At 32.1% G+C, this 14859-nt stretch overlaps 1 pseudogene; it reads left to right on the top strand.

Moving 5' to 3' along the window:
• Nucleotides 1–3163: 3163 nt before the first annotated feature.
• On the top strand, nucleotides 3164–8424 carry LOC126704837 (class V chitinase-like; annotated as a pseudogene).
• Nucleotides 8425–14859: the final 6435 nt, after the last annotated feature.

Raw genomic sequence — 14859 nt, 5'->3', positions numbered from 1 at the left:
AAAACAATGTTATTTTTTTCGAGGAAATTAAATTCAAAATTTTAGTTGATTGGTTAATGAAATAATTAGCCAACTCTTTAGACATAGAGTAAGAATTGTGATGCTGCACTTTAGGTTCTTTCATTGAATTGTATTGATCATCAGCGCCGTATAAAAACAATGTTATTTTTTTCGAAGGAAATTAAATTCAAAATTTTAGTTGATTGGTTAATGAAATAATTACACAGTTGAATTTAATTGAAAACTTAAGAGGTAAAACCTAAAGAATTGTACATGTGTTTTATCCTTAAAAAAAAAAAAAAAAAAGTTATCCCTATAAACCAATTTACCTCAAGACTTTTGATTTTGGGTGATGAGTAAAACATTATCTTCTTTTTAGAGGTTTGAAACATGATGGAAACCTAATCGATCGATAAATCTCGTCGGTAATTGCCATTATCTTCCTTCCTCACTGTTGCAATCTCAAATGCGTTGGGATTTGGTGAGATCTCATTAAGATCCATCGAGATTTGGGTTAGATTTGTTAAGATCTCATCAAGATCCGTTGGGATATGGACTAGATTCGATGAGATCTCATTTGCAGTTGCCTCTCTCAGTTTTGATTGAAAATGACTCAATCAAAGCGAAGAATCTTTCAATCCGACCCTATGGTGCTCACGTTTGGTGGTGGGTCCACTATCCTACCACCCGCTGAAATCAATTTGAGCTTGAGTAGAGTTCAAACCCAACCTGGACCGTCACATGGACAACCCTACTTGCAATAGTATACTCTTGCGTTGTGCTTTCAACGTTACTTGTTGCCGCAAGTCTCTCCGCCAATCACAAACCAATCTTTGGTCAATCCAAGTCTTCTTGAAAACCTAATTTAGTCTTATATGGTTTTAACCTTCATTTCAAATTCATATTGAGTCAAATTTCTATAATTTTTGGAGCATTATATGTCAACTTTCCAATAAAACAAGTTTCACTCAAAAATTCATTTCGGAGCAAAAATATGAGCAAAAGAGTATAAACCCTTCCTCTTGGGCATATTGAAAATTTGTCATCTTTGAGAAATTTCTAACTTAGATTCAACCCACTTTTACAACAAATAAATTACATCAATAAACTTAAAATTAATTAAATGCAAATGAAATGAAAGGAACCAATACTAAAAAAACCTAACAATTAATTTATGACTGTTACAAACTCCCTTGCTAGAGGTAATTAGTAGAGTAGCCGAAAAACGGCACAAGTAAAACAAGTCTCTGATCCATTTCATTGGAACAAGTAAAAATTAGTGTGTTTACCAATTAACATTTCTTTTTTCCTTTTTTGCCTTTTGTCTTAGCTTTCTTTCAAATAATCTAAATTTCAATTTTTTTAATAAGCTAATTTTTGTTTTTTTATTTCATATTATGCAAATAAATAACAAAAAAAAAAAAAAAAAATTTCCCAATTGGACACTAATTAACGTAAAACCCCTCACAAAAATTATGAAGTTTGCAATGTTTTTGTTTTTATTTTTTTTACCAATATTAGAGATATTAAAATTATTACTATAGAAATTTTACATACCAATGTGTCAATTTTTAAACACACAATTTTTTTTTTAGTTATTATGCTACTAATTTGGTAGCAATTACATTAATTTTCAAGTCAGTCTACAAACTTTTCGTAATAAAATTTTAGTGAAAGTAACTTTAGAGAAAATTCTAAATTTATTATAAAAAGCTTGCAAACTAATTTGTCAAAAATATGATTGGTGCTAGTTAAATAACATGAATGTTTAAATTATATATTTTTATAATTAGTGACATATCGGTTTCTGAGATTTTTATAGTAAAATTTGTAGTATTATTAACATCACTCTAATTTTATTTATTTTTTCTGTTTTCAAGTGTGGCTGCTCATCTCTAATTGTACGAGTTAGCCACTCATCTCTAATTGTACCAGTTCAAGGAGAGTTCCTGAGGATTACGGCTAGAGTGAGGAGTTGTGACATCCATAGACTGAAGGTGTTTCACACTAGAGTGAGGAGTTGTGACATATCAGCAAGATCTTAATTTGCATTAGTTATGACACAGAGAGGGAGATGGTTAATTGAGAGTTTCCATTTACGGTTATCACAAGGATTTGCATGATAAAACCCCAAAGATATGATCTCCACGCTGAAAACATTAGGTAGAGCCGTATATATATATAGGCGTTATGGTCAAACCGCACATATCTTGTTAACAAATCAGAAAAGAAATACAAAAATATATAGTCTTGTTAATTACTTGAGGTTGTTTTATTTTCTCCTCACATTTTAATATATATATACATAGAATTGCACTCTTGCAGAGATTTTTACCGAAAGATCAGTTGCTCAACAGTCTCAATCTCTAACTTTATTTAAACCCAATATCTTACAACTCAGACAAAGAAAAAAAAAAAAACAATACCGGTATTGTTATTACACTAAACCAAGCTAGAGCAATTGCTCTTCTAAAAAAAAATGAAAAAGAAAAAAAAAAAAAAAAAAAAAGGTTAGAGCAATTGCTGCTGTGGTATGGTGAAAAAAATTACAAAAAGCGTTTTACCAAAAATAAAATAAAATAATTGCAAAGAGTGTATATCACTTGCAGTTAATAATATACTTAGGCTTGATGGAAACTCCAGTCTTAAGTCTTACCATGAAGTTTGCGAGAGATTTAAGTCTTCTTTCTCATCTTTCATGAGTTCCACAATCATGGTGAGAAGTTTTGCTTCCAAAATTTTGTGACGCTAATAATTTTTACTTGGCACTGACAATTTCATTGGTTCTATTATTCTATATCATCTCTATATGCATCTCAATAGAGGATAAGAATTTTTTAGAAGAATAGATGACAAGATTTGACGACATTAACTTCTCTAGTTAAATTTACCAGTTCAATTCCTATGCGAGTTTTACTTTGCATAATTCTGCTTTCAATTCTTCTTTTCGATTGTTTTTCATTAATAAATTGTGGAATTTTTCATATATATATATATATATATGTGTGACTTTTCCTATCAATTTTAATCCTTATGAATTTGAATATTTTTTAATTTGTATTTTATGGTCTTTTTGTGTAAATTAAAGAACAGATATTAGTGCAATTTTAATAATAATTCATAAAATAAGAACACAGAGACTCATCCCTTCAACGGCTTTGAAATGGCCATTTCATTATTCACTTCCATCCTTCTTTTCCTTCTACAGGTCTGCTTCTCAGATGATGAGAAGAAGGTCGTTAAATCTTCGTATTGGTTTTTTGACAGTGCATATCCACTCTCCGACATAGGCTCCACCTTTTACACCCACCTCTTGTGTGCCCAAGCATTTGTTGATCCCAACACCTTCCAACTCAACATATCTAACTAAAAAACAGCCCAGTTCTCAGTTTTCATACAAACCTTGCAGCAAAAAAACCCTTCACTTAAGACCCTCCTATCCATAGCTGGAGGAATCGCCGATGATTCAGCCTTGTCTTCAATGGCTAGCGATGCCAGTACCCGAAAAACATTCATTGATTCTTCAATAACAATAGGCAGTTCTTATAACTTCCATGGCCTTGACTTACACTGGGAATTCCATCCACAACCACAGACATGACCAACCTTGGTTTACTCTTCAAGGAGTGGCGAGAAGCCGTGGAAAAAGAGTCCAAGAACTCTAACAAGCCACAGTTGCTTCTAACTGCGGCGGTCTACTACTCATCGGTATTTTGTTCATTGAGTTATCCGGCTGAGGCTATGGAAAACAACTTGGATTGGATAAATGTAATGGCTTTTGATTTCGGTGCACCAACTTGGAAACCAAATCTGACCGAAGCTCCAGCTGCATTATACAATCCATTCAGTGAGGTTAGCGGAGATTCTGGGATTAGTTCTTGGATTCAGACTGGTTTTCCGGCCAGAAAAATTGTATTTGGTTTGCCATACTATGGCTATGCATGGAAGCTTAAAGATGCTAATAACCATGGATTTTTAGCATCAGCTAATGGTCCTGATATAACGGCAGATGGAGCATTAGGTTATACGCATATCAGGAACAGGATCATAGGTCAAGGCGGTGCCATAACAGTGTTCAACTACACGTTTGCCTCAGATTATTGCTACAATGGGACAACTTGGGTTGGTTATGACCATGTTAAAAGTATTCTGGCTAAGGTCCCGTATGCCAAGAGTAAGGGATTGCTTGGTTACTTTGCATGGTGAGTTGGCCTTGATGACAATTGGACTCTCTCTAAAACAGGTTAGTAATTATGAACATATGTTATGTTAGTGACTCGAGTCTATGATCTTGGCTTTGATACTATTTGTCAGACCGTGAGCTGTGTCATTTCACCTCAAAACCAATTGGTAATGAGGAAGACACACTCAAATCTTTTATGGTATTTGACATCACATTATGCTGACCTGTTTTTAGAATAGTTGTAGGGAGTCAAATTATAGTCCCCTAACACTTTTTATTTAAAATATAAAGAGTATTTTACCGTAAAGATTTTATCTTCTCGATTTAACAATGCATATAGTACCACATTACATGATACACTTTTAGATTTTATTTAATTTAAACCCTGAAATGACACAATTACAAATAGAGTATAAAAGTATGGGGACAGGTTAGTAAAATCCCCATAAAATTGTCAACTATTTCAATTCTCAATAAATTTTTTTCAAAAAATGGTATACTATTGTGTGCTCTTAGGGCATTGAAAAAGCTATTAAAATTTATCGGGAATTGAAAAAGCTGTCAAAACCTTTTCAATTCTCAAAAAAACTTTTTCAAAAAATGGTATACTATTGTGCGTTAGTAAAATCCTACAAGTATTTGTGTTTAGAAAAGTTGTTGGACAAATTTGCTACCTACAATGTTTACGATGGATCATATTGAGAGCTTGAGGCAAAGGTGAACTAAACCAACTAATCAGAGGTTAGGTAGGTCTTTGAAGGAAGAGCAAATGAAGTGGGTAGATGGAGATGATGATGTGTCGTGAATCTTAATCGTTGATGGAATTGTGGATTAAATGTTTTTTTTTTTTAATTTTCTTTTAATTCCAAAATTTATTTTTAAAAAAGGGTCAAAACAACGTCGTTTTGGTTTAATTAATGGCAGGACATAACTAGGGTTTAACGAAATCCTACATTTACAAAAATTGAAGGTTAAAGAACTGAAATGACAAAACTGAAAATTAGAGGATTGAAATGAAAAAAAATTGAAAGTTAGAGGGTCAATTTTGGATTTTTGCCTTATTTTTTTATTATCCTAATTATGGTAAACACACACACATATATACACACACACAATAGGACTTCCGTCCAATACTATGTACACTAATAAAGGCTCGTGTCAATTTTCAGGTTTCCTTTTAGTTTAAAAAATAGCAATATCTTTCCTTATGTCTTTGTAATGAACAATTTACAATAAAGGAAATATCTATTTCTTTTCTTTTTTTCCTATCGAAATGTGTCTAAACATACATGTAAATAATCTTAACACTCTCAAATAACAAGCAACATGACATACAATTTGAAGGACCATTACTTGTGGCGTGTAATCTTTTTATTATTTATTTAAATATATTAAGGCCATCACTGTACATAAAATTTGTTGGCAAAAATCCAAAATTGACCCTCTAAGTTTTAACTTTTGTCATTTCAGTCCTTTAAGTTTTAAATTTTGTCAATTTAGTTATCCATTACCCTTCTGTTAGTTGTTGCCGTTTACTAACCAAAACGTCGTCGTTTTTGGCTCTTTTTTATTTATTTATTTTAATTTCATAAGTAAAAGAAAATATAAAACTGTTATTACAACAACAAAAAAAGAAGAAAAAAAGAAATAAGGAGAACGTCGACGTAGTTCCTTGTTGAAAAAAAAAAAAAAAAAGGTAAATTGCAAATTACACCCCTAAAGTTTGGGGTCGACTGGATTTTACACCCCAAAGTTTCAGAAACTTGATTTTACACCCTGAAGTTTGGTTCCGTTAGCAATTCACCCCCCACAGTTAGTTTCTGCTGTTAAGTGACACATCATCATGCTAATGTATTTTATTTTTGCCAAATTAGCCACAAAACTACGTCGTTTTAGTGATGACCAAATGAAGAGCTGGCATACATCAAAACTACGTCGTTTTATTAATAAACTTAAAACAAAAATTTCTAGCCTAAACGACAGGCTAAATTCTAAAATCTAAAAACAAAGACCACGAAGAACTAACACCTCCCTAGCCCAAACCCCACGAACCCAATCCTCCCTAAACCAAACCCCTCGACTCCGACTGAACTCAGATAGACCATCGGCTCACATCGTGAACCCAGGAAGCGGCAGTGAGCCAGTGACGGCGACGGCCATACCGATAGTGAGTTGCTCTTCTCTTTCTCTTTTCGAATTTGGCTTGTGTAATCTTAATTCCTACTTCCCAACATTAAATCGTGGCATCACACCGATACAACAATAAATTAAAACCATTGGAAAAACGAAATTGAAAAATATTTACTTCATTTCGTGGCCACTGCCAGTGAGGTGTGTAAATATTCAGTCATATTTGTGTTGATTTTTTCAATGACATTTTGGGTTGTGGTTTTGAAGTTTTTCATGTTGGCTGTTAAGATTGAATTCCTATTATTTGGGAAGATGCTAATTGTTTATATGGGGGGTAAATTATCTGAAATTTAGAACTTTCTGTGATAGTTTATAGTTATGCACAGTAGGTGTTTGTCAAAATGTTTGTGCCAGTCTGTAGTGATAACTGTACAGTCAAAGCAATATTATTTGCTTTGGTTTTATTGCAAAATTAACTTGAAGAAAGAAAGAAAATTGAGTTTAATTTTATCTTCACTGCTAAATTATATATTCGAAACATCATAAATCCAAAAAAAAAAAAAAAAAAATTGAACTAGAATAATTATTATTTGTGCAGAATATTGGTACCCTTTTTATAGCTCCAGTTTACAACAAGTCTTGTAAACTACAGGAATAAAGTTAAGGGATCGACTATTATGCACTTGTAGTGACAATTGTTTTGAAAGAGTAGTCAGTTTCTTATCTTGTTTAATGTAATGACAATTGTAATGACCACTCTTTTTATTATGTTGTAATGGAAATTGAAATGCATTTTTTGCAGTGAAAATTGACACTTAGTTTTGTCTCTTTTTGGAATATTGTTTATTATAATTGAAATAGGCATTTATAAATGCAAATTGCAATTACATTAGACCTGCAGAGTGCAATTAGGTATGTATGCAATTCTTTAAATCTTTACCAACCGAATATGTCTTAATCAAATACCATACACATAAACATCACATAAGATAAATAAAACAGTGACTAATAATGTTTGTCAAACCAAAGGTCCTACCTAAGACCAACACAAAATAGGTTACTTTTGTCCATTAACACCATCAAATAAGCTTATGGACAGCTATACAAAACAGTAACCACAAAAGATTCTAACAATCAAATGTCCTAACATATAAAAGGTCCTACAAACTAGCATTGCTGCTGACCCTCATCCTTTTCCAGTTCTATTTTCAACTTTTCCTCCAGCAACAGTTCCATTTCCTTTTCCATATCTACCAACTTCACTGCTTCCAGCAACACTTGTTTGGGTTAAGACTTGTAATAATTGATATATTGGATCATATGGTAAGCATGACCAAATACTAGCAACATGCAAATAATAAGCACAAGGCAATTACTATAGTTCATTGGCTTCCAGCAACACTTGATGGGTGATGATCCTCTTCCACTCTTAAGCCCATAAACTCATGATCACCTCCTATTCTCCTAACCTACAACAAGTTCAAATAATAATTATTCTAGTTCAATATATATATATATATATATATTGGGTTTATGATGGTTCCAAGATTTCATTCTGCAATGAAGATAAAATTAAACTCAATAAAACCAAAACAAATAATATTGCTTTGACTGTATAGTTATCACTACAGGCTGGCACAAACATTTTCACAAACACCTACCGTGCATAGCTATAAACTATCACAGAAAGTTCTATATTTTAGATAATTTACCACCCATATAAACAAATAACATCTTCCCAAATAATAGGAATTCAATCTTAACAACCAACATGAAAAACTTCAAAACCACAGCCCAAAATGTCATTGAAAAAATCAACACAAATATGACTATATATTTACACACCTCACTAGCAGTGACCACGAAATGAAGCAAATGTTTTTCAATTTCATTTTTCCAATGGTTTAAATTTACTATTGTATTGGTGTGATGCCACGATTTAATGTTGGGAAGTAGGAATTAAGACTACACAAGCCAAATCCGAAAAGAGAGAAAGAGAGGAGCAGCTCACTATTGGTGTGGCCGCCACCGTCACTGCTGCAGCCTGGGTTCTTCGCCGCTGCCCCCTGGGTTCACGAGGAGAGTTGATGGTCTATCTGGGTTCAGTCTGAGCCAAGGGTTTGGGCTAGGGAGGTGTGAGTTCTTCGTGTTCTTTGTTTTTAGATTTTAGAATTTAGCTTGAAACTGTGTCGTCTAGGCCAGAGGTTTTTGTTTTAAGTTTATGCCTAAAACGACGGAGTTTTGATGTATGCCAGCTCTTCATTTGGTCATCACTAAAACGACGTAGTTTTATGGCTGATTTGGCAAATATAAAATACATCAACATGATGATGTGTCACTTAATAGCAAAAACTAACCGTGGGGGGTGAATTGCTAACGGAACCAAACTTCAGAATGTAAAATCAAGTTTCTGAAACTTTGGGGTGTAAAATCTAGTCAACCCCAAACTTCAGGGGTGTAATTTGCAATTTACTCAAAAAAAAAACATAAAACCCAACCCCATTGATACCTTGGCTCACCAATTTCTAAGAAAATGCAATTAAGGGGTTGAGGGAGAAAGAAAGAGAGGGAAAGTGAAAGAGTGAGAGATCGAGAGGAGGAAAGGGTTATTCTCTTATGTTATATAACTATTGTAGTTTAGTATTCAGTTTAAAAGCCTTTTGACAAGTAGTAAATTCCTGTGCTCAAGTATAGAAGGTGCCAGATTCATGTGATATTCATGTGTCATACTTCTAATTGTCAAACTCTAGATTATAACTTTAGGATATGCTAAGCAGATAATGATGAAGGTAACTACTTGTTTATGAAGTTATAGTACTCACCAAGCAATCCTTGTTCAAAGAAGTCTTGCTGGATGAGAAGTCTAAGAATCATTCACCATGAATTTAAGCTATCTTTGAAATTGAGGAGTACTCTAAGTTGTAACACCAAGTTATGGTCTTTCATTCAAGAGAATCAATCAGACCTAGGCTATGATACCTTGCCTTGCCATCTTCTTCTCCCTTTCTACCTCTTTCTTTCTTTCTTCCTCGGCCCCTTAATTGTTTTCTTAGAAGTCGGTGAGGTAGGGTATCGGTGGGGTGGGGTTAGGTTTTGTGTTTTGTTTTAGCGAGGAACGATGTTGTTTCCTCTTTTTTTTTTTTTTTTTTTTTTTTTAATATTTTTGGATAATAACAGTTTTACATTTTCTTTTAATTACAAAATAAAAAAATAGCCCAAAATGACGTTGTTTTGGTTAGTAAACGGTAACAACTAACGGAAGGGTAATAGATGACTTAATTGCTAAAATTTGAAACTTAAGTGATTGAAATGACAAAATTGAAACTTAAAAACTGAAATGACAAAAGTTGAAACTTAGAGGGTTAGTTTTGGATTTTTGCCAAATTTGTTTGCTATTGGAGGGCATTAAGGTCATTAACGAGAGTTTAGACACATTTTCAAAATTTTGTTTATTTATGTTAATTTAACAAAAATAATAACTGCAAGGATAAAGTGCTTATTACAAAAAGATTGTTAAGGAAAAATTTTTCACATCATATGGCTTCATTTCATTGGCGACCCGCACCACGTCAACATTATCATGGATTTTGGGAAAACCTCTTTTAAAGCCCAAAAGAGCCTATATTTACACAAAAAGACATCAAAGCCCATGGTTCAAGCTTATAGCTCATCATCTCATTTTTTGGATCATGAGTTTCATCGGGGGAATTTTGGGAGTTGTGGTTTGGAGGGCCAAGAAGTATGTTCAGTAAAGCTCCAATGGTTCAAAGTTGATAAAGGAAAGCATGTTGCTTGGCATGTCTTCCCTAATTCCCTGAACTCTGATGGGTTAGTATGTAATAGATAACATTTGGTAAGCCTCTCATATCACATAACACTTAAAATGATAAAAGTCCCCATGCTCTTTACATAAAAATTAATGTTCATCATATAATATAAGTTTAAAAATGTAATTATAGTTTTTCATATCAATTATATTATTATCATCTAAATCAATTCCAAGCACATGGCTAAATATATATTAAGATCTCATATCTAGCATTAAAATGCTCTCCTTACTCTCCAAGATTTGGTTAAGATAACAAAAGACCATAATTACATCTCTAAAACTTTATCAAAAGAGAAAACTTAGCCGAAAACACAAAAAATGGCTCCAGCGGAAGCTGCAACAGCTTCTGCACAAGCTGAAATAGCTCTAGCGGAAGCTGCAAATAGCTTCTGCAGAAGTTGTGACAGCCCCAGCAAAAGCTACAGAAGTTCCAGCAGGTTAACACATGTCCTAAAATGATGTCATTCGCCCATAAATACCCAATCCCAGCAGCTATGGTACTAGAAACAAGAGGATCCCATAAAGATTATCTTATCATTTTTAGTCAAATCATGAATTTAATGCCAAGTATTGTCCTCCAAGCAAAAGATGTCATTAGCCAGCTGTGATAGCTATGATTGACAGCAGCTCCATCAGCCTTAAGGTCTCTAGCCTTCTTCTTTTGGCCAAAAAACAAAAGACCACTTACTTTATCAAAGAGTTTTCTTGATTTGCTAAGTTTCCTTTCAACTAGTTCTAATCTAGTTACATAGCTTGACTCTATATAAAGAGGACCAAGTTACATACTAAAGGATCCCCCTCTCTGATCTCTCTCTATCTGATCCCCAAGATTCTGAAACTTCATTTTGCTGCATATGTCTCTAAACTCTTCTATACTTCTCCATCTCCCTTACAAAGATATCTTTTCCTAGATAGCACCATTACATCACACCTCTTACACCACACTATTACACACTATCCATCTCTTCCATACTTCAAATACTCTGAAACTTCATCATTTTGCTGCCCAAAAACACATCTCCATCTCATTCTTTATTTCTCATACAAAATCTCACTATAATCTCATCTATTTACCATATTTAACCTTCATATCATCTATCTCACACTTTCATATATTTTACAAACACATTCCTTACAAAATAGCTATACATACTCTTCATATATCTTTAAACTCCATGTCTCACATAGTATACATATACAAGATCCATGTCCAACAAAGTATTTCATATAATTCCTATACATATTACAAACACCATATCTCACAAAATCTATATATTTCTTACCATCTCTATACATCTTAAAACATATCAAACACTCTTTCAAGAACTTATTGCTAAAAACTCTTTTTATGAAAGGCAAAAACTTATAAAATTAAAAAACCTTCTTATGGAAGGCAATATCACTCATACTTGACTAAAAAAATAAAAGAGCATTATATGGGGAAAATCATTTAAGTGTATGATAAAGAGGATGAACTTAACCAACTTATGCACATGGCTGGACATATTCTCTCTCCCTTTAGTTGCACCTATTTTTCCCTTTCAAACATGAAGTCACCATGAAAGGATTCACTTTATCATGCTGTTGAAACGTTAAGTCCATTGATGTGATACGGTTGGTGCTGCAAAACATGAAGATAAGTCATCATATTTTGTCTTCAAATTTATATTATTAAATATATTTTATTTATTGTCATTATATCACTCAACTAATGTTATTATGCTATTGGACTCCTTTTCTCATGTTGCTGAAATGTTAAAGTCCACTGATGTTATACGGCTAGAGCTACAAAATATGAAGAATATGAAGGTTATCAGCTCATTAATGCTAAACGGCCAGAGCCACAAATCATATAAAGAATGAACTGCTGCTATACAGCTGGAGTCTGAAACATAAAAGATAAGTCAATGTCTTCTCCATTTTTGAAATTATATTATTAAATATATGGTAATTCATTATCATTTTACCACTGGATGCGAATTACTTTAATATTATCTCACCATCTAATAATCATGGATTCACTAATACTTCATTAATGAACGTACATATTAATAAGTTGATCTACCACCATTGCACACATATTATTTGGACATGAACCACCCTTGGACACATATTATTTTGGACATGAATCACCCTTGGACATATATTATTTGGACATGGACTATTGCTGGACATACCTTATCATGTTGAATATGAACCATGAACCGCAACTAAACATGGACTATTGGACTCATCCCATTGTTGGACATTGGACACCTAATTAAACACTTTCTAATATTGGACATCACTTAATAAACATAATAAAACATATCAACTCATCATTTAACCAAAGCTATTATGCTAAGCATATTATTTATTTATTTCTACCATTATCATGATTCTAAGACTTTGGGTTTCATCTATTTTGTAGGCTTAAAAATATACCGGAAGCCATTGGTCTCTGCGGCCCAATGTCGAGTTCTGGGTTGATCTCCTCAAAACAAATCCGGGCCTAACAAAGTCACACCTCCAAAGACACGTGGTTATGTGCAAAAAACCGCCCCCAACAAAGATAATTGAGGAATTAGTAAATTTTAAATTAAACGGAGACATTACATTTTCCATGTACTTATAGTTTAGGAGGAACAGTACAATTTATTTGTATATTAATAACTTTTTAATTAAGAAATAAAAACTTAGCAGAATGTTCCATTGTTGACCATGACATTTTTACACATGTAATTCTTTTCAAATATGGTAATATTAAGAAATAAATAAAATAAAAATGAAGTAGTAATAATAATAATAATTTTTTTTTTTGAAAAATGAGTCATTATTTGGAATTATTACTAATATTTATAAACCTTAATAACCTTATAACCCTTATCACCATATAATTTCTACATGAAAAGCATACTAATGATAGAATCATTGGTGCTATAAAATTTTAGCTATATGGAGAGAGGACCCATTGATTTTGGCTGACTATTATTTAGTAGACTCAGAAAGTACATTTGACTTACAGAGCACCATTACTAGTATTTAGTATTTTTGTTTTTTTTTTTATTTAAGTAAAGGGGTTAAGGGTCTATCAACTTGTTGTGGACATGAGATGTATATTATCAAACCAAAAGGGTCTTGCACTGTTTTACTTCCATATATAGAGATCAGAGAAAGAAAGACAGAGAGAGAGTTTACCAAAAAGAAACACTGAAAAAGGGTTTGAGAGAGAGAGAGAGAGAGAGAGAGAGAGGTAGAGGTGTATTATAATAATAATAATAGAGAGGTGTATTATAATAATAATACCGATCCATCAATCAAAATAATTTAGAGAAACATGTTTAAAAAAAAAAATTTTGAAAAACCGTGCTAGTTAGTAGTCTATCATAGGAAAAAAAATTATAAAATCATGAAGATAATTGCTTTTAAAACGTGTTTTTTTTTAAAAAAAAAAATTTGAAAAACCGTGATAGCCTGTCATAGCATAGGATTCTAAAATCCTAAAATCCTAAAATTTAGGATTTTTTTTTTTTGGTTTGAAATTGTAAAAAAGAAAAAAAATTTGATGTTTTTGCAAGAATTAAAAGACGTAGTTTTACCAAATATTATTTAATTTTGTCTTTACTTAAACCTAGGGAAATAGGGGTATTTTAGAACAAAAAAATCCAGTCCAAAAAGGAGAAGTTCCTTAAATAGTAGTGTAGAAGATAAATATAAAACTGAATAACAAACGTGGAGGTTAGTGATAATAAGAAGATCGTGAGTGAGAAAATGAAAAATAAAAATAAAAGCGTGAGAAATTACATAGTAGTAACTGCTTTTTAGTGAGGATGTTGGAATGATAAGGATGGATAGAAGTTATAGTATTGGTTTTATAGTAGGAGATTTTTTTTTTTTTTTTTTTTTAATAAAAAAGAAGAGATTTGGGAAAATAAAAACGTTAGATTAGAGTAATGAAATTAAAAAAAGAAATTTGAAAAAAAAGGGGGATAGAAGAAACAAATACATCGTGATGAAGTAAAAAAAAAAAAAAATGAATACATGTGGTGAGTTTTGTAGATTGGAGGAGTTTTAAAACTAACAAAAGAGTGATCCTATTTTGTAGGGATTTAGAGAGTAGAAGTAGAAATTTAAATCAACGTAAAAGTAGGAGTTCATTAGAAGTAGGAAGGCATTTCAATGTAGAAGTAGAAATTTATTATTTTTGTCAATTTATTATTTTAACCCCATTTTTAAGTTTTAGGTAGCATTATTTTTGACAATTAAAAAAGCAATAACTTTTTTTTACCAATTTACTATTTTAACCTATTTTTAAGTTGTTGGTTAATTAATTTAGGGGTATTTTTGACCAAAAAAACAATAACTAACTTCTTGAATCCTTTCAATATATAAAGATAAAGAATCAATTGTGTTAGAATATAGTTGCAAAATACAAAATAAAATGTGAAGGAAAAAAAAAATGCCAACCGTTCATGAGGATTTTGTAAGCAATTATATGCCAATTTTGAAAAAGAAGAATGATACTCGGGGGAAGTTACCTTTAAAGATAAAATTATAAAGTCATGGATAAAACTACTTCTAAATAATAGTCTAACTTTTAGGAGAAAAAACCAAAATGTGGGTTTTTCTTCTTCTTTTTTTCTTTAAAAATAAAATTTTAGAATCATGGAGATAAATACTTCTAAATACTAATAAACAGTTCCATAAAAAAAAAAAAAATACTAATAGGCTAACTTTT

The sequence above is a fragment of the Quercus robur genome, chromosome 2 (genome assembly GCF_932294415.1).
Source record: "Quercus robur chromosome 2, dhQueRobu3.1, whole genome shotgun sequence".
Lineage (NCBI taxonomy): Eukaryota > Viridiplantae > Streptophyta > Magnoliopsida > Fagales > Fagaceae > Quercus > Quercus robur.
This window is presented reverse-complemented; position numbering and strand designations above follow the sequence as displayed.